This window comes from Ambystoma mexicanum, chromosome 2p (genome assembly GCF_040938575.1).
Source record: "Ambystoma mexicanum isolate Mex_15411 chromosome 2p, UKY_AmexF1_1, whole genome shotgun sequence".
NCBI lineage: Eukaryota > Metazoa > Chordata > Amphibia > Caudata > Ambystomatidae > Ambystoma > Ambystoma mexicanum.
The window spans coordinates 699,870,829-699,892,878 of record NC_090923.1 but is presented as its reverse complement, the minus strand read 5'-3'; positions in this window follow the sequence as shown (position 1 = coordinate 699,892,878).

Below are 22,050 nucleotides of genomic sequence, written 5' to 3'. Positions count from 1 at the left end.
AGCGGTTAACATTTTGTGTAAAAAGTAGGGCTACTAAAAAGGTTTCAAAAGCATGTTATTATGCTTTTTACACACTTACCATGCTCCAGTTACTATAGTTATTCTGCACATGGGAACTTGCCAGGTGTACTTTCACTGGACTTCACCCTATAGAAAACATCACAAAGACTCTATTACACGTTGACCACAAGTGACTTCTCGTGATCTGTCTTGAAGATAACTCTGAATCTTCCAAAAAGCTTAAACCAAACGCTTGCCGTCCGGTTGAATTTATGATAGTCAGTTTAACCTATATGTGTGCACTGGTACTCTAACCTTTGTTTTGAAAACTATATGCCTATAAAACAAATTGTATATAATAACCTTACAACGGTTACTAATTAGGCTCTTTGTTGTTAAGCTACAATATTTACCTTATGTCCTCCAGATGGAGGCCTCCTCTGTGGGTTTTAGCCTTTTCCCACTTTATATATAAAGGTTACATTTAGGTGCCGATCTTGCTCATTGCTTGGCTGTTCCCAAGTTGGTGCCTGTATTATGCATGAGTGCTCAGTCTCTGTTAAAATAAAGCCATGTATGATTTTAATTTATGGCTAAAACTAGCCGGCACACAGCCTGACCCCAACTTTAGCACACAGTTCCTTTATGGTATTAAGCTAGTGCTTACTTTAATCAGTTCAGAGAAAGCTACGCCACCGGGGTCATCTATCTGCCTCTCTGCTTTGGGTTTCAGAGCTTGTTATTGCCTGCGTATTACGAGGTTAAACAGCAATTGTAGGTAGCGGGTACTTCTCACATGACCATACGTCTAATGGTCACATGATTGAGCCGAACGGCTTGGGCCGGCGATGCACCCGACCAAACGCCTCTGATTGGCGCACCGCAGGCGTCGACGCCTGATCGGCTCAAACGTACCTTCCTGCCGCAACATCCGAAAATCCTCCAGGCAGGACAAAGAAACCACTGCCTCCATTGGTGTCGGCATCAACCCATCTGTGAGTCGAAAAGACCACAACTACAGGTGAAAATCGAGCCGTGATTTTTTTCAAAAATATATAAAGAGTAACACATGCACACGTCTGGTTAGTCACTGGCTCGTGAGTTTTGCCTAGTTACAGTGTGTTAATTGTACACATATTGCAAAACCGGCAGAAAAGAATTTACATGAATATAATTCGACGCAATGTGAAATAGCAGGATGTTTTCAGCAGCACTTGGCCCAATCTACTTGCTCTTTAAGGCCTACCTCAGATTAATTTGTCTAAAAAATCAGCCATTGTTCCCTACTGAATAATTTTTTATTATTATTTACACTTGTGCCAACAGAATTGTTTTTCACTTGCATTTAAACAGTCCAGTGTAATGTATTGTGTCCATGCTCCATTGAAATGAAGTGCGCTACCATTGGTGCTGCAATCACTTTATTTTTAATATTGCTCCGGTGTTCACTTATCCTTAATTTAACTTTCCGTTCTGTCATACCTAAAGTAGATCTTTGGACAAGGACACCAGATAGCATATACTACATGTGATGAATTGCAGTTGGTAAAGTTTTTTTGTGACCACAGGTTACTCAGGCCAATATCTACCTCCGTTGTCCTTGATTAAACTGGCAATTCACACACTCGCCACACGGTGAATGTCCTTTTATCGTGGGAAGACCCCAACTTTCAGTGATTTTTGTTGTCTCTGGGGTCGTATGGAAATATCATTTTTTGTCAGTAGTTCTCTCAAATTGGATGTGTGTTTAAAGGCACAAAGGGGTGATTCCAAAGGACATTCTCCCCTTTGTAAAATGTGCCAGTTCCTTTTGATAATTCCAATTACTTTATTTGACTTTGTAGAAAAAGTGCTCACAAACACCATCTTTGAATTACTTGGTTCTTTGTTTTTATATTCCAGTGCTTCCCGATTATTGTATTTGGATCTTTTCAATGCTCTCTTCACAATTTTTTTCGGATATTTTCTGGTATGCAATTTAGTACGGAGAGCTTCCGCTTCCATCAGGAAGTTGCTAGTCTGGGTACTATTGTGTTTTAGGCGTAGAAATTGTCCAAAGGGCAGATTCTGCCTCATATGCCGGGGATGAAAACTGTCAAAGTGCAATAGTGCATTTCTGTCCGTTGGTTTATGAAACGGTTGGACTTTGCTCTTTTCAATATCCATGCTGATGGTGATATCTAAATAGTTTACTGCAATGTTGTCACAGGTCGAAGTAAATTTAAGATATGGGTTCTGTGTATTAATCCATTCCATGAACAAAGAAAACAAAGATTTTGTTCCATCCCAGATAATTAAAATATCATCTATAAATATTCTCCATAAGGAAATATGGTCAAAGAAAGGGTTGGAATCTTGATAGATGATCTGGGTTTCAAAGTACTCTACATACAGGTTGGCTGCTGTTGGAGCCACTGCCGAGCCCATCGCACATAAAATAATTCTCGGTCAGCGCCATCTCTGCGCACCACAAAATGAAGCTATTTGGGGTGATGCCTGTGGTCCTCTTTGTTAATGATGTCTCTTCTAGTACTGATAGACAGGCCGATTCATGGAATAATTAGAGCGGCGCAAGTGGCCAAAAACATGTGATTCGCAGTGGAATAGCGAAAATCGCAGTGCAAGTGCGAAAATCGCACGAAAAGCAGTGCACATCGATTCATGGAAGGCCGTGCGCGAGAAAACCATCGGATGTGCGCTAAAAAAGTGCGCGGCGCATGTTGGCGCACAGGCCATCTAACGGCGTGCGCCAGGTCACAGCGAAAATCGCACAGGCCACAGCGAAAATCGCACATAGCGCGGCGCACACAACAAAAGTAGGCGGAACACGGGGCGTAACACTCGGAATGGGGAACAACTTGCCAAAATGTGGGCGTCACGGGGGAAGTACAGGGTGCAAGTGCGCGGAATGCCCACACGCTCGCCTACAACACGTATTCATGGAATCGAATAGGGCAAAAAAGCGCCCAGTCAAACCAGCGCACAGGCACAAACACGACCGCCACAAGAAAGCAGGCAGTAGCGTCTCTGCGCCTGTAATAAATGTGCGCCAAAAGGTGCGCCAACAAATAGCACCTATATACAGCTATGATGAATGTCCTATACTGTGGCCCTCCAGGACAAATGACGTGCAAAGGGGTACCCACGAACACGGACACCCGCTGACTGAAAAATAACGTGTGCGTGTATTGCGGGGTGCGTGGGAACTTTCACACGCAATTTGGCAGGGTACGTGGATTTCAGGGGTGCGCGGGAAGTTCCACACACGATTTGGCCAGGTACGTGCGCGGGAATTTCCACACGCGACTTGGCTGGGTACGTGGATCTCAGGGGTGCGCGGGAAGTCTCACACGCGATTTGGCAGGGTACGTGGATTGCAGGGGTGCGCGGGAAGTTCCACATGCGATTTGGCCGTGTACGTGCGCGGGAATTTACACACGCGACTTGGCTGGGTACGTGGATCTCAGGGGTGCGCGGGAAGTCTCACACGCGATTTGGCAGGGTACGCGGATTTCAGGGGTGCGCGGGAAGTTCCACACGCGATTTGGCCGGGTACGTGCGTGGGAATTTCCACACGCGATTTGGCTGGGTACGTGGATCTCAGGGGTGCGCGGGAAGTCCCACACGCGATTTGGCAGGGTACGTGGATTTCAGGGGTGCGTGGGAAGTTGCACACGCGGTTTGCCCGGGTACAAGCGCGGGAATTTACACACGCGATTTGACTGGGTACGTGGATCTCAGGGGTGCGCTGGAAGTTTCACACGCGATTTGGCAGGGTATGTGGATTTCAGGGTTGCGCGGGAAGTAGCACATGTGATTTGGCCGGGTACGTGCGCAGGAATTTCCACACGCGATTTGGCTGGGTACGTGGATCTCAGGGGTGCGCGGGAAGTCTCACACGCGATTTGGAAGGGTAAGTGGATTTCAGGGGTGCGCGGGAAGTTCCACACGCGATTTGGCCGGGTACATGCGCGGGAATTTCCACACGCGATTTGGCTGGGTACGTGTATTTCAGGGGTACGCAGGAAATTCTACACGCGATTTGGTCGTGTGCTCCCAGGTATTCCCTGTACACCCTCCACGGCCCCTGCAGGCAGCCGACACCACAGGGGACTACTCTGCACACCTGCTCATGTCACCCAGCACCCCCACCCCCCAGCAGTGTGGGACACCCTCCACCAGGCCCCCACTCATGTCCCCTATCACCCCCACCCCCCAGCATCCAGGGTCACCCTCCACCAGGCCCCCACTCATGGCCCCCTGCACCCCCACCCCCCAGCAGTGCAGGGCACCGTCCACCAGGCCCCCACTCATGTCCAACTCATGTCCCCCTGCACCCCCACCCTCCAGCATCCAGGGCACCCTCCACCAGGCCCCCACTCATGTACCCCTGCACCCCCACCCCCCAGCATCCAGGGGCACCCTCCACCAGGCCCCCACTCATGTCTCCCACCACCCCCACCCCCCAGCAGTGCAGGGCACCCTCCACCAGGCCCCCACTCATGTCCAAATCATGTCCCCCTGCACCCCCGCCCCCCAGCATCCAGGGGCACCCTCCACCAGGCCCCCACTCATGTCCAACTCATGTCCCCCTGCACCCCCACCACCCAGCATCCAGGGTCACCCTCCACCAGGCCCCCACTCATGTCTCCCACCACCCCCACTCCCCAGCAGTGCAGGGGCAGCCTCCACCAGGCCCCCACTCATGTCCCCCTGCACCCCCACCCCCCAGCATCCAGGGGCACCCTCCACCAGGACCCCACTCATGTCCTGCTGCACCCCCACCCCCCAGCAGTGCAGGGCACCCTCCACCAGACCCCCACTCATGTCCAACTCATGTCTCCCACCACCCCCACCCCTCAGCAGTGCAGGGGCACCCTCCACCAGGCCCCCACTCATGTCCCCCTGCACCCCCACCCCCCAGCATCCAGGGGCACCCTCCACCAGGCCCCCACTCATGTCCAACTCATGTCCCCCTGCACCCCCACCACCCAGCATCCAGGGGCACCCTCCACCAGGCCCCCACTCATGTCTCCCACCACCCCCACCCCCAGCAGTGCAGGGGCACCCTCCACCAGGCCCCCACTCATGTGCCCCTGCACCCCCACCCCCCAGCATCCAGGGGCACCCTCCACCAGGCCCCCACTCATGTCTCCCACCACCCCCACCCCCCAGCAGTGCAGGCCACCCTCCAACAGGCCCCCACTCATGTCCAACTCATGTCTCCCACCACCCCCACCCCTTAGCAGTGCAGGGGCACCCTCCACCAGGCCCCCACACATGTCCCCCTGCACCCCCACCCCCCAGCATCCAGGGGCACCCTCCACCAGGCCCCCACTCATGTCCAACTCATGTCCCCCTGCACCCCCACCATCCAGCATCCAGGGGCACCCTCCACCAGGCCCCCACTCATGTCTCCCACCACCCCCACCCCCGAGCATCCAGGGGTTCCCTCCACCAGGCCCCCACTCATGTCTCCCACCACCTCCACCCCCCAGCAGTGCAGGGCACCCTCCACCAGGCCCCCACTCATGAACAACTCATGTCTCCCACCACCCCCACCCCTCAGCAGTGCAGGAGCACCCTCCACCAGGCCCCACTCATGTCCCCCTACACCCCCACGCCCCAGCATCAAGGGGCACCCTCCACCAGGCCCCCACTCATGTCTCCCACCACCCCCACCCCCCTGCAGTGCAGGGCACCCTCCACCAGGCCCCCACTCATGTACAACTCATGTCTCCCACCACCCCCACCCCTCAGCAGTGCAGGGGCACCCTCCACCAGGCCCCCACTCATGTCCCCCTGCACCCCCACCCCCCAGCCACCATGGGCATCCCCCACCAGGCCCCCACTCATGTCCCCCTGCACCCCCACGCCCCAGCATCCAGGGGCAACCTCCACCAGGCCCCCACTCATGTCTCCCACCACCCCCACCCCCCAGCAGTGCAGGGCACCCTCCACCAGGCCCCCACTCATGTCCCTCTGCACCCCCACCCCCCAGCATCCAGGGGCACCCTCCACCAGGCCCCCACTCATGTCTCCCACCACCCCGACCCCTCAGCAGTGCAGGGCACCCTCCACCAGGCCCCCACTCATGTCCAACTCATGTCCCCCTGCACCCCCACCCCCCAGCATCCAGGGGCACCCTCCACCAGGCCCCCACTCATGTCTCCCACCACCCCCACCCCCCAGCAGTGCAGGGCACCCTCCACCAGGCCCCCACTCATGTCCAACTCATGTCTCCCACCACCCCCACCCCCCAGCATCCAGGGGCACCCTCCACCAGACCCCCACTCATGTCTCCCACCACCCCCATCCCCCAGCAGTACAGGGCACCCTCCACCAGGCCCCCACTCATGTCCAACTCATGTCTCCCACGACCACCACCCCTCAGCAGTGCAGGGGCACCCTCCACCAGGCCCCCACACATGTCCCCCTGCACCCCACCCCCCGGCAGTGCAGGGGCAACCGCCACCAGGCCCCCACTGATGTCTCCCACCACCCCCACCCCCCAGCCACCATGGGCAGCCCCCACCAGGCCCCCACTCATGTCCCCTATCACCCCCACCCCCCGGCAGTGCAGGGGCAACCGCCACCAGGCCCCCACTGATGTCTCCCACCACCCCCACCCCCCAGCCACCATGGGCAGCCTCGACCAGGCCCCCACTCATGTCCCCCTGCACCCCCACCCCCCAGCATTCAGGGGCACCCTCCACCAGGCCCCCACTCATGTCCCCTATCACCCCCACCCCCCAGCATCCAGGGGCACCCTCCACCAGGCCCCCATTCATGTCTCCCACCACCCCTACCCCCCAGCAGTGCAGGGGCAGCCTCCACCAGGCCCCCACTCATGTCCCCCTGAACCCCCACCCCCACCCCCCAGCATCCAGGGGCACCCTCCACCAGGCCCCCACTCATGTCTCCCACCACCCCCACCCCCCAGCAGTGCAGGACACCCTCCACCAGGCCCCCACTCATGTCCAACTCATGTCTCCCACCACCCCCACCCCTCAGCAGTGCAGGGGCACCCTCCACCAGGCCCCCACTCATGTCCCCCTGCACCCCCACCCCACAGCCACCATGGGCAGCCCCCACCAGGCCCCCACTCATGTCCCCCTGAACCCCCACCCCCCAGCATCCAAGGGCACCCTCCACCAAGCCCCCACTCATGTCCCCCTGCACCCCCACCCCCCACCATCCAGGGGCACCCTCCACCAGGCCCCCACTCATCTCTCCCAACACCCCCACCCCCCAGCAGTGCAGGGCACCCTCCACCAGGCCCCCACTCATGTCCAACTCATGTCTCCCACCACCCCCACCCCCCAGCAGTGCAGGGCACCCTCCACCAGGCCCCCACTCATGTCCCCCTGCACCCCCACCACCCAGCATCCAGGGGCACCCTCCACCAGGCCCCCACTCATGTCTCCCACCACCCCCACCCCCCAGCATCCAGGGGCACCCTCCACCAGGCCCCCACTCATGTCTCCCACCACCCCCACCCCCCAGCAGTGCAGGGCACCCTCCACCAGGCCCCCACTCATGTCCAACTCATGTCTCCCACCACCCCCACCCCTCAGCAGTGCAGGGGCACCCTCCACCAGGCCCCCACTCATGTCCCCCTGCACCCCCACCCCCCAGCATCCAGGGGCATCCTCCACAAGGCCCCCACTCATGTCTCCCACCCCCCCACCCCCCAGCAGTGCGGGGCACCCTCCAACAGGCCCCCACTCATGTACAACTCATGTCTCCCACCACCCCCACCCCTTATCAGTGCAGGGGCACCCTCCACCAGGCCCCCACTCATGTCCCCCTGCACCCCCACCCCCAGCCACCATGGGCATCCCCCACCAGGCCCCCACTCATGTTCTCCTCCACCCCCACCCCCCAGCATCCAGGGGCACCCTCCACCAGGCCCCCACTCATGTCTCCCACCACCCCCACCCCCCAGCAGTGCAGGGGCACCCTCCACCAGGCCCCCACTCATGTCCCCCTGCACCCCCAACCCCCAGCATCCAGGGGCACCCTCCACCAGGACCCCACTCATGTCCCGCTGCACCCCCACCCCCCAGCAGTGCAGGGCAACCTCCACCAGGCCCCCACTCATGTCTCCCACCACCCCCACCCCCCAGCAGTGCAGGGCACCCTCCACCAGGCCCCCACTCATGTCCCCCTGCACCCCCTCCCCCCAGCATCCAGGGGCACCCTCCACCAGGCCCCCACTCATGTCTCCCACCACCCCGACCCCTCAGCAGTGCAGGGCACCCTCCACCAGGCCCCCACTCATGTCCAAATCATGTCCCCCTGCACCCCCACCCCCCAGCATCCAGGGGCACCCTCCACCAGGCCCCCACTCATGTCTCCCACCACCCCCACCCCCCAGCAGTGCAGGGCACCCTCCACCAGGCCCCCACTCTTGTCCAACTCATGTCTCCCACCACCCCCACCCCCCAGCATCCAGGGGCACCCTCCACCAGACCCCCACTCATGTCTCCCACCACCCCCATCCCCCAGCAGTACAGGGCACCCTCCACCAGGCCCCCACTCATGTCCAACTCATGTCTCCCACCACCACCACCCCTCAGCAGTGCAGGGGCACCCTCCACCAGGCCCCCACACATGTCCCCCTGCACCCCACCCCCCGGCAGTGCAGGGGCAGCCGCCACCAGGCCCCCACTGATGTCTCCCACCACCCCCACCCCCCAGCCACCATGGGCAGCCCCCACCAGGCCCCCACTCATGTCCCCTATCACCCCCACCCCCCGGCAGTGCAGGGGCAGCCGCCACCAGGCCCCCACTGATGTCTCCCACCACCCCCACCCCCCAGCCACCATGGGCAGCCTCGACCAGGCCCCCACTCATGTCCCCCTCCACCCCCACCCCCCAGCATCCAGGGGCACCCTCCACCAGGCCCCCACTCATGTCCCCTATCACCCCCACCCCCCAGCATCCAGGGGCACCCTCCACCAGGCCCCCACTAATGTCTCCCACCACCCCTACCCCCCAGCAGTGCAGGGGCACCCTCCACCAGGCCCCCACTCATGTCCCCCTGCACCCCCACCCCCCAGCATCCAGGGGCACCCTCCACCAGGCCCCCACTCATGTCTCCCACCACCCCCACCCCCCAGCAGTGCAGGACACCCTCCACCAGGCACCCACTCATGTCCAACTCATGTCTCCCACCACCCCCACCCCTCAGCAGTGCAGGGGCACCCTCCACCAGGCCCCCACTCATGTCCCCCTGCACCCCACCCCACAGCCACCATGGGCAGACCCCACCAGGCCCCCACTCATGTCCAACTCATGTCTCCCACCACCCCCACCCCCCAGCAGTGCAGGGCACCCTCCACCAGGCCCCCACTCATGTCCCCCTGCACCCCCACCACCCAGCATCCAGGGGCACCCTCCACCAGGCCCCCACTCATGTCTCCCACCACCCCCACCCCCCAGCATCCAGGGGCACCCTCCACCAGGCCCCCACTCATGTCTCCCACCACCCCCACCCCCCAGCAGTGCAGGGCACCCTCCACCAGGCCCCCACTCATGTCCAACTCATGTCTCCCACCACCCCCACCCCTCAGCAGTGCAGGGGCACCCTCCACCAGGCCCCCACTCATGTCCCCCTGCACCCCCACCCCCCAGCATCCAGGGGCATCCTCCACAAGGCCCCCACTCATGTCTCCCACCCCCCCACCCCCCAGCAGTGCGGGGCACCCTCCAACAGGCCCCCACTCATGTACAACTCATGTCTCCCACCACCCCCACCCCTTATCAGTGCAGGGGCACCCTCCACCAGGCCCCCACTCATGTCCCCCTGCACCCCCACCCCCAGCCACCATGGGCATCCCCCACCAGGCCCCCACTCATGTTCCCCTCCACCCCCACCCCCCAGCATCCAGGGGCACCCTCCACCAGGCCCCCACTCATGTCTCCCACCACCCCCACCCCCCAGCAGTGCAGGGGCACCCTCCACCAGGCCCCCACTCATGTCCCCCTGCACCCCCAACCCCCAGCATCCAGGGGCACCCTCCACCAGGACCCCACTCATGTTCCCCTGCACCCCCACCCCCCAGCATCCAGGGGCACCCTCCACCAGGCCCCCACTCATGTCTCCCACCACCCCCACCCCCCAGCAGTGCAGGACACCCTCCACCAGGCCCCCACTCATGTCCAACTCATGTCTCCCACCACCCCCACCCCTCAGCAGTGCAGGGGCAGCCGCCACCAGGCCCCCACTGATGTCTCCCACCACCCCCACCCCCCAGCCACCATGGGCAGCCCCCACCAGGCCCCCACTCATGTCCCCTATCACCCCCACCCCCCGGCAGTGCAGGGGCAGCCGCCACCAGGCCCCCACTGATGTCCCCCACCACCCCCACCCCCCAGCCACCATGGGCAGCCTCGACCAGGCCCCCACTCATGTCCCCCTCCACCCCCACCCCCCAGCATCCAGGGGCACCCTCCACCAGGCCCCCACTCATGTCCCCTATCACCCCCACCCCCCAGCATCCAGGGGCACCCTCCACCAGGCCCCCACTCATGTCCCCCTGCACCCCACCCCCCGGCAGTGCAGGGGCAGCCGCCACCAGGCCCCCACTGATGTCTCCCACCACCCCCACCCCCCAGCCACCATGGGCAGCCCCCACCAGGCCCCCACTCATGTCCCCTATCACCCCCACCCCCCGGCAGTGCAGGGGCAGCCGCCACCAGGCCCCCACTGATGTCTCCCACCACCCCCACCCCCCAGCCACCATGGGCAGCCTCGACCAGGCCCCCACTCATGTCCCCCTCCACCCCCACCCCCCAGCATCCAGGGGCACCCTCCACCAGGCCCCCACTCATGTCCCCTATAACCCCCACCCCCCAGCATCCAGGGGCACCCTCCACCAGGCCCCCACTCATGTCTCCCACCACCCCTACCCCCCAGCAGTGCAGGGGCACCCTCCACCAGGCCCCCACTCATGTCCCCCTGCACCCCCACCCCCCAGCATCCAGGGGCACCCTCCACCAGGCCCCCACTCATGTCTCCCACCACCCCCACCCCCCATCAGTGCAGGACACCCTCCACCAGGCCCCCACTCATGTCCAACTCATGTCTCCCACCACCCCCACCCCTCAGCAGTGCAGGGGCACCCTCCACCAGGCCCCCACTCATGTCCCCCTGCACCCCACCCCACAGCCACCATGGGCAGACCCCACCAGGCCCCCACTCACGTCCCCCTGCACCCCCACCCCCCAGTATCCAAGGGCACCCTCCACCAAGCCCCCACTCATGTCCCCCTGCACCCCCACCCCCCAGCATCCAGGGGCACCCTCCACCAGGCCCCCACTCATCTCTCCCACCACCCCCACCCCCAGCAGTGCAGGGCACCCTCCACCAGGCCCCCACTCATGTCCAACTCATGTCTCCCACCACCCCCACCCCCCAGCAGTGCAGGGCACCCTCCACCAGGCCCCCACTCATGTCCCCCTGCACCCCCACCACCCAGCATCCAGGGGCACCCTCCACCAGGCCCCCACTCATGTCTCCCACCACCCCCACCCCCCAGCATCCAGGGGCACCCTCCACCAGGCCCCCACTCATGTCTCCCACCACCCCCACCCCCCAGCAGTGCAGGGCACCCTCCACCAGGCCCCCACTCATGTCCAACTCATGTCTCCCACCACCCCCACCCCTCAGCAGTGCAGGGGCACCCTCCACCAGGCCCCCACTCATGTCCCCCTGCACCCCCACCCCCCAGCATCCAGGGGCACCCTCCACCAGGCCCCCACTCATGTCTCCCACCCCCCCAACCCCCAGCAGTGCAGGGCACCCTCCAACAGGCCCCTACTCATGTACAACTCATGTCTCCCACCACCCCCACCCCTTATCAGTGCAGGGACACCCTCCACCAGGCCCCCACTCATGTCCCCCTGCACCCCCACCCCCAGCCACCATGGGCATCCCCCACCAGGCCCCCACTCATGTTCCCCTCCACCCCCACCCCCCAGCATCCAGGGGCACCCTCCACCAGGCCCCCACTCATGTCTCCCACCACCGCCACCCACCAGCAGTGCAGGGGCACCCTCCACCAGGCCCCCACTCATGTCCCCCTGCACCCCCACCCCCCAGCATCCAGGGGCACCCTCCACCAGGCCCTCACTCATGTCTCCCACCACCCCCACCCCCCAGCAGTGCAGGGCACCCTCCACCAGGCCCCCACTCATGACCAACTCATGTCTCCCACCACCCCCACCCCTCAGCAGTGAAGGGGCACCCTCCACCAGGCCCCCACTCATGTCCCCCTGCACCCCCACTCCCCAGCATCCAGGGGCACTCTCCACCAGGCCCCCACTCATGTCCCCCTGCACCCCCACCCCACAGCATCCAGGGGCACCCTCCACCAGGCCCTCACTCATGTCACTCTGCACCCCCACCCCCCAGCATCCAGGGGCACCCTCCACCAGGCCCCCACTCATGTCCCCATGCACCCCCACCCCCCAGCATCCAGGGGCACCCTCTACCAGGCCCCCACGCATGTCCAACTCATGTCCCCCTGCACCCCAACCCCCCAGCATCCAGGGGCACCCTTCACCAGGCCCCCACTCATGTCCCCCTGCACCCCCACCCCCCAGCATCCAGAGGCACCCTCCACCAGGACCCCACTCATGTCCCCCTGCACCCCCACCCCCCAGTCACCATGGGCATCCCCCACCAGGCCCCCACTCATGTCCCCTATCACCCCCACCCCCCAGCAGTGCAGGGGCACCCTCCACCAGGCTGCCACTCATGTCCCCCTGCACCCAGGTCCTCACAATCCCCAATCATGTGCGTTATGGTCAGCCTCCACAGCCAAAAGGCCCTACCAAGTAACCCATTCACCCACATGGAAATGGAAATTACATGTTACACCCCCAATGTTCATAAAGCAAATGCACCCATGTCCGTCACACACAATGGTTGCAATTGAATGGGAAAACACCCAACATGACATGCATGAAACCAATGAGATGATACCACACAGTGAAGTATGAAAACAAAATTGTATTAAAAAAAATTGAATGCAAATGAAATGAAACAAACTACAATGGCAATGAAAAAAAGATAAGCTGCAGGTCCGTCCAAAAAAATCAAAACTACAAATCCAAATCCAAAAAAATGTTGTCCAAAGTCACATTAAAAATAAAATCAATCCGAGAGAGAAAAATAAATGCAAAGACCATTGCTCCATGGTGAATAAATAAAAAAAAAAAAAAAAAACAATCCAATGAAGAACTATGTACAAAACATCCAAGGGTCCATGAGCCCAACTGAACAAAGGAAACCTACAAAAAACCCTAACTAAAATGCAACTATATACAAAAAGTGGAGCAGTGTCCGTCGACTCCAAATCATAAGAAGAAAGAAAGGCAACCTAAAACTAAAGAACTATATACAAAGGCGGCGGGCAAGTCCAGCGGCTCACTCCGTGGTGTTCCGGGCCAGGGCATCATCAAACTCCTCGTCTATGTCCCGGAGGCGGTCCTGTTCCATGGCCCCGAGGGTCCGCAGGGACGACGCCATCTGCTCCTCCAACCCCCTGCGGATTGCCTCGAGGCACTCGGCCCGCCTCAGGGCCCTCCGCATGGAGTTCTCTGCCCTGATCATCGTGAGCCGCGCCTCTTACGCCCGCCGCCGCTCCGCACCTATCTGCTGGCCCAACGGCAGCCACACGGAAGACACTTCCTGTCCTGGGTCCTCCTGCCCTCCGGCCGATGCCTGCCCCTCCGATGTTGATGGCCCCGAGCCATGATGCCTCCCACGTTGACTCTGCTGCTGCCTCCGACGCAACTGCCTCTGCCAGCACGACGGCATCCAGGCTGATGGAATCCACCGACGCCGTCGTGCACGTGCCCTGCCTGATGATGCTGGCACATCCTCCATCTGCTGGGGTACAGTTGCTGTGGTGTCCACCCCTGCTGGACCTCCGACTCCCGACGGTGGCAGGGATGGGATCCCCACCAAGTTGGGTGCATTGGTCAGGGCAGGTCCACAGGGGGCCCTGGAGGCATCTGGGCCGGAAGACAGCAAGGAGAACGACCGGCTTATAGCCTCTACAGAGGAGGAGAGGGCCGCCAGATTGGCCGACACATGCAGGAAACCCCCGAACATGGAAGATCCCAATTGGGCCACGTCGGCACGGTGCTCTTCTTGATGACGTGCGTGCTCCTCCCGGGAAGCACGCACGTCATCACGAATTGCACCCGCGCGCATCGCAACCCCAATCAGGAGCTTCTCCATACGGCCACGGGTCCCCTCGTCCACAGGTGGAGGGGAGTCAGGTGACATGGACATCCCCTCTACCTGCGGACGGGCCTGTGACGGGGCATCCCTGCTGGTGCATGGTGGTGCACTCACAGGGTCAGGGACAGCGACATGCACAGGCCCCTCCATGGTGACCTGTGCTGCCTCCTGCCCCTGCCCCTGGACTGCACCACTTGCACCAGCAGGGATGCCCCCACCAGGCCCCATGTGTGCCTCAGTGGTGGCCTCCTCCTCCTCTGTGGAAACCACCAACCTGGATGGCTCCTCACCGTCTTCCGCCGTATCAGGCCCCTGTGGGGGCTCACCCACCCCTTCCGCTGCAGCCGTGGGGGCATCCCCGCCACCTTGCTCCACAGCGCCGTCTCCGCCCTCTTCTTCACTAGCCGCTGCGTAGAGGGAGACATAGAACAAGCATCAGGGTACTGTACAATGGTCCCCTAGACAGGAAGCAATAGCAGATGAGTACCACTGTCAAAGAACACTTCCATCATGTCCCTCCACAACAAATGGGTCAGTCCAGGCAAAACACACACAGTAACAGGCATGGTGCATGCCATGGACATTGCCATACATGTCCAATGGACTCTTGAAACATACAATGATATGGAACTCACATGCATCATGGGTCATGCCTATCACATGCACACACTTCACCTCAGTCACATCCATCTGGCCTCATACACCCCAAACACAGCAGATACAAGGATAACTAGGCTGCATCAGTGAATCTGTGCATTGTCACACACATGTGTCATGCATCCATGGCATTCACAAGTCACAGACACGCAGGTCAGGCACACAGACATGGCTACCATATATGTACCTGGAATCAGCACCCATCCCTCACCCCCACCCATGTCCAGGAACAGAGACGGGCATGCTCTCATGTGTAAAATCTGCATAGGGCTCCCCATGTCGCATTTAAACACATGCAACAACCATGTGGTTCACACATCACTGGTCGCACATGCATTACCATGATGTCCCTGCACACATACATGCATACATGGCCTATGTCACACATACAGGCAAGTATCAGACAACCAGCACACCGCAACATGCCCTGTCTCACACAGCAATGCTTGGCCACTTACTGCTCAACTCCAGGTGGGTCTCCCTCTCAAGGATCTGGGCGTGGAGCGCTGGGCGTACGCGTTCCAGGACCCTCATCTGGATGGAACTCATGCGGCCCGGCCCCCCTCCACGAGGCGCCGGGCCTTCACGAGGGTCCTGGACCTCAAGTCCTCCCAGCGCTTCTTGATCTTCTAGACGTTGCGGGTTGCCACCCCCTCCGCGTTGATGGCAACCACACAGTCGGCCCAGATCCTCTCCCGTCCTACCTTGCTGGCGCGGGACGATCCAAAGAGGGCATCATACTGCCCCAGGACATGCTCCACCAGGACACCAACTTCGGTGGCAGTGAAGCTGGTGCCCCTCTGCCCCTCTGGCCTGGAGTTGCCACTGGTGCCAGATGTTGAAGTGCCCGACATGGCAACCCCAGAGGCAGGAGTGGGTGGGCAACTGGGTCATGGGACTGGGCTGTGGAGCGATGTTATCCGAGTCGGGAGTCTTCTGTTCCAGCAGGGGTGGACACAGCAACTGGACCCCTGCAGATGGCTGATGTGCAGGCACCAAATGGCAGGGCACGGTGGCAGCAGGCAGGCAGGCAGGCAGGCAGGCAGCAGCAGATGGCACGTGGGAGGCTGCTCGGGGCACTGGGGGGCAGTAATTCGGCCTTCTGGGCAGGAGCGTGGTCTTCCGTGTGTTTTCGCGTGGCCAGCTTTATACGGAGAGATTTGGCACGTGAAAATCCTGCACGTCAGCGTGAAAATCGAGGAAAGGCCCTTAGCGCGTAAGCGCGTCAGCACGCATACGCGATTCTATTGGACCAAAGGCCCTCAGCACGTAAGCGCGTCTGTGACGTGACCCGCACAGGTGTTTCCCTCATAGCACTTGATGCTGGAGCACACGTGGAAAGACTGCACGCCAGAGTGTCATCGCGTGTAATTGGACAAAAGTGCGCGTACACGCGATTGGCCTATGTACGTGTATTTCAGGGGTGCGCGGGCACTTACACACGCGAGTACATCAGCGCATGTGTATTCCGGGGTACGCGGAAATTTCCACACGCTATTGGCCTGGGTAATGGATTTCAGGGGTGTGCAGGAAGTTTCACTCGCTCGCCTACAACACGCGGAAAGAAACACGTACGCCAGTAGAAAGCAGGCATACGTCGACCCGCGACGTATAAATTTGCGCGCAAAAAACTAACAAGCTCAGACGCCAGGATGAATATACCATTCCTAGCAGCAGTGGCCGTGGGCTACCAAAGGAGGAGGAGGAGGATAGTCAGGGCCAGAATTTTCACACCCAGAACCAGCCTGTTCGGGATGCCTGATGACCAGGTGTATGGGAGGTACAGGTTTCCACCACACATAATACTGGACCTGGTGAGTGAGTGGGAGGATGACCTCACATCACCCACCCTGTGCTCCCAAACACTCAGCCCCCTGTAGAAGGTCCTCAATGTACTGCACTTCTTAGCCTCTGGATCATTTCAGCGGATAAGTGCCATAGTGGGTGGGGTGTCACAGGCCACGCAGTCACGCTGCCTACACCAGGTCTTGAACATCATCACTGCACGCCCATCAGTCCGCAGGCACATATACCTGCCCAGAACACCTGCAGAAAGGCATGCTGCCGCCCTGGATTTTTACGGTGTTGCACGATTCCCCAAAGTGCTATGTGCCATCGACTGCACCCATGTGGCTCTACGTCCCCCCAGGGCATCTGAGCACATCTATAGGAACCGCAAGCACTGGCATTCCATCAACGTGCAGGTAGTATGTAATGCCAAGGGAATCATCACCTCAGTATATGCCAACTATCCCGGGTCCACCCACGACAGCTTCATTTACCGAATGTCCACCCTAAGCTGGGACCTAGAAGCTGGGCGGCATGGCGATACATGGCTGCTTGGTGAGTATGAATGCCACTGCACATACATGCATGTCAGATACTGAGCAAGGTCACAACCCCACCAATGATACCCATCGCCACCTCGACAGGGGACAGTGCCTACACTCTCAGCCCCCACATGATGATGCCAATTCGGAACCCCACCACGCCACCCGAGGTAAGATATAACACAGCCCACATTGCAACCCGGGGCATAGTGGAGCGCACATTCGGAGCGCTTAAGTCACGCTTTCGCTCCCTTGACCGTTCTGGCGGGCAGCTGTTATACGCTCCCCCAGTAGTGTGCAGGATCATAGTGACAGCATGTGTCCTGCACAACGTTGCAACACGCCGGGGCCTGGCCGTGGACATGGTGGTGCCCCCACATCCCCAACCACATGCACGCCCGCTGCGCATGGGAGGGGAAAGGGCACGGGGGAGGCAGCCCGTACACAGCTAGTGGCTAATTACTTCACATAGAAATCACACCCCTGTGGAGTGCACACTGCCCTGGCACATACCATTTTACAATCAATGATGACTCAACCTGACACTGATCCTGAATGTCTGGAGAATCAACCGTCAAAACCATATCAGCCTGAGATTGTTCACCTGGAAGTGTTACAATGTGTGCATCCCTACCTACACAGACACCACCAATGCAGTTTCGTGAAAAAACACATTCATGCAGCTAAAATGAATACCCACTTGCAAAATGCAACATGAGGACAGTGCCATGTCACCCAACCCATCCCCAGCACCGCCACACGACACACCGTGCCATGTCATGCTATGTGCAGGTAAACAAAGTAATCCCCACAACATGACACAAGTGTCACAAAGTACAGTGTCCCTAATTGAAACTCGCTACGCCTGAAATGCTCACAGTAATGCAGGACCAACAACACATTTGAGCAGGTATTTAGCAATAACACTTATCAGCTACTGACCCTCAAAACTACCATTAACATGACTTTACGAATGTAAGGAATCAGTAGTCCCACCACCTGGAAATGCCTGCACTCCCACCACTTCCAACTGTACAGTGTTGCCGCCATGTAGAGTTGTCGGTGCACTGCTGCCAACATGGACCCCATCTCCAAAGTAGAGGGCCTTGTGTAGACATGAGGAAAGGACCTGCAAATTAGGAGGTAGACATGGATGATGAGTTACACATCAATGCAACATGCAGTGTACAACACAACAGCAATATGCACTAGGAATGTATACACAGTATTGACTAGACTACCCACACATGTAGTGGGAGTCCAATGTCACCACGTACGTCAATGTCACTTGGGCACACCCTTTGCAAGCCCATGGAAACGGGAAGCAGGAGGGGTGTGTGTGACAAAAACACAAGCATCTGAACCAAATACATGACAAGCCTGCATGTGCCCAGCCACAATGCAGCATATGCCCACGGGAGCCACACAAGGCAACACACTGTCCCAAAAAAAAATAATAATAAATAAATAAATAAAAAATAAAAAAAAAAAAAAATGGCCATTAATGGGCCCGGGGGGGTTGGGGAGGCCACCCAGGAGGTCCGAGGACAGGGTGCACACCAAAACCCACCTGTGTGGATCTTGCGAAAAGAAAGCACCTGCATGGGCTCATGGCCCACACGGCTACCCTATTGTGGGAGTATCACTGCTGTCGCTATTATCACCCTGTGCAGCTGCATCCGGAGGTGGTGGCACTATGGGAGGCAGCCCACACAAGGCCCTAGTCTGTTCCTCCATGGCTGCAAGCATGCGGGTGTGGTAGGTCTCGTTATGGAGGATGAGTGTGCAGAGGTCCCCATGCAACAACTCACGGGATGCCCGGACCTCCGCCCTAGTTGCCTGCATCTCAGCTGAGAGCGTACGGGTGAGACGCTCCAGCTGCTGTTCTGTCCTTTGGTTTGTTGAAGCCTCAAGCTCAACAAGAGTCGTCCTGAGGTGAAGGAGTTCCAGCCTCAGGGCTTCCCTGTGGCCCTGGGACTCTATGGAGATGGCTTCCTGCAGAGTCGCCAGTGCCGCCCACCTGTCCCTGTTGGACGCCAACATGTCCTCCCTGTGTGACTGGCAGATGGAGTCGGTTGCCTGCTGTAGTCGCTCCATCAGCCTTTCGGGGGGGACAATGGAAGTGGCCACCCTATCCATGGCCTGAGCCATCATCTCTGATGATGCTGCCTGTTGGGTTGCCATACCGTAAATGGATTGCTCCCATGCGGTATTGCCAGGTGGCGTACGGCCACCACGTCGGCGGGCACAACACCTGCCTGGGGCAAGGCGAACTGCGCCTTGCTGTGCCAGCACTGCCGGAGGCTGCAGGACTGCATTCCCCCTCTGATCTGCTGGCCCAGGAACAGGATCAGATGTCGCAGAGTGTGACCCTGCATACGTAACCACCAAAGGCTTAGCTGCCAACACTGACATCCCCATTGAGGGTTCTGACCCTGGTGCAGGTGGGTGGGACATAACAGAAGCCCTCCCAGGAACACTCACCTGCGACGGCACGTAGGTCTCATCATCTGAATCAACACCTGAGTACAGCTCAGGGGAGGTGCAGCCAGAGACACCCCTTGAGAGCACGACCTGCAGCAGTTGTGGGTTCTCACCCAACACCACACCACGTCCCTCACTGGTGGTCAGTCGGCCCTCAGACCCCTCCTGGGTCTGCACCATCTCCACAACCCCAGCAGTATCAGGTGCGTCTTCCCCTGCAAAGACATAAAAGCAAACAAATGGAAACAGGCATTAGCACCATGGCACACAATGAGGGCTGAGAAGCAACAGAACCAGTACTTGATTGACACATGTCCCACATGACTAAAACCCTCCCATGCATGCACCCTCACTGCGTATGAAGGGTAGGCAAATGGCACAAACTGATGAAACCAAGATGGAAGATGAACACATTTTCTGCAAGCTGCCTGGCAGTGGCATCACGCATTAGCCTGTGATTGCCAGGTGAAATACACATGCCATCACACAGATGGCATGTACCATTGCTATTGAGTGACGGCGGAGAGGAGGGCAGCACTTATTCATTCAGTCCAGTTCCCTCATGTAATAGCTTTTCTAATTCAAACAGGTCTGATTTTTCACCTGGAGCTGCCAGTCCAAAATGGTCCGATTGCACAGGGACAAGTCTAAACAAATGATATCCAGGTAACAAAGTCACTCCACTTTACCATAGCCATGTCAGACATGTGACTAGAGGACTGAGAAATGCCTAGTAAAAGTGGTGGAATGCAAACAATCTGCCTGAATGAACAGAGAAAAATAAGCAACAATGTTGTGGCAAGGTGACACTTCAAGGGCAACTGGCGTGCTGTTGGGCTAGATGTCTACTGTTGGCAGATGGGATACTGCTATGGCCAAATGCTGCTGCGCAGAATGTATTGCATGAAGCACATGGGTGACCCAAACGACTCAGGTGCACACACCCTCACCTGGCACACAAACAGAACCCTCACACACACACCATGCACATGGATGACACACACATGCATGTGCACTCACCGGACAATGCCTCATAATCAGGCAGATCTCCCACGCCTTGGATCTGTTCCTCCTTGACTTAGGTCCCAGCGACTGACTCATGTGGAGTGAGTTCCATGTCTTCTACTGGAGACCCACCTCCAGTCACTAGAGTTGCGGCATGACTTGTGCCTGGCGTTGTGCAGGTGTGGTCTTGGATCCTGCAATAATGACCATTTCGTTATCATGTGCGGACACATACTCGACAAGTGCATTCAGTTCGGCATCCGTGAAGCTGGGCTTCCTCGACGGGCCGGACTGTGTAGCCGTGTCTGGGGCATCAGCCTGTGCCGGACGAGCACTCTTCCTCTTCCGCTTGGAAGGTGGTGGTGATCCTGAGTGTCCTACGCCGCTCTGGACACTAGGGGCAGGAGCCCTGGTGGACTCTGTATCAGGAGTGTGGGATTGCACACTCAGCATGGGAGTTGGTGCAGGCATTGGCTCAAGTGTAATGGTGTCAGGGGGAATGTCAGCAGGATGGACTAGGACCGACACTGTCCTGGCTGGGTGTGTGAGAGCTGGGGTGGATGGAGCCCCAGCTGCCCCTGCAGCCTCTCCACCCTGCCTACTTGGGGCAGCAGATGACCTTGCTGCCCCTGATCCACGTGGCCTGATGACATCAACGTGCACTAGCGCACGTGTCATAGGCCTGCTGACCTGGAAGTCAGTCATGGAGTCAGCCAGGTCTGGTGCCACAATGGGCTGGTCCAACAAGGGCTGAGCATGGATGGTGTCAGCCACATCAGCCTCAACCAGGGGGGGGGGATTATGGGTGCCCTTGACTGGTCCTCCACACATGGGGGGACAGGGTCACCCTGCAAGTAACGACCACGTCCCCTACCGGATCCACCACGGCCACCACTTGTGGCTCGTCCACCTTTGCCACCCTTACGGATTCCTCGCCTCCCAACCATGGCACTGATGTTAATGTGCGTATGGAAGCGGCTGTAAACTATTGTCCTGGGCAATTGGGGGTCAAAGGGGTTGGGTACCAGATGGTAATTGTACCCTAGTGCTCTAGCAAGGCTGAATGTGACCCCTGGGGAAAGATGACGGGTCACGCAACGCACAGGAAGCCCAAAAAAGGGAGATGATGTGCACGCAACCCCTCCTAGACCACGTGTGCGGAAAAAAAAACCTGCACTATGCTGTGGCACCCAGTAACACAAGAATGAACGTATGCGTGTCACACGCAGCCTAGATTGACCTCTGAAGGGGTAGGCTACACACAGGGCAAGCAAAGATGTTAGATACGTGCGTGACTCACCGTCTGCCAGGAAA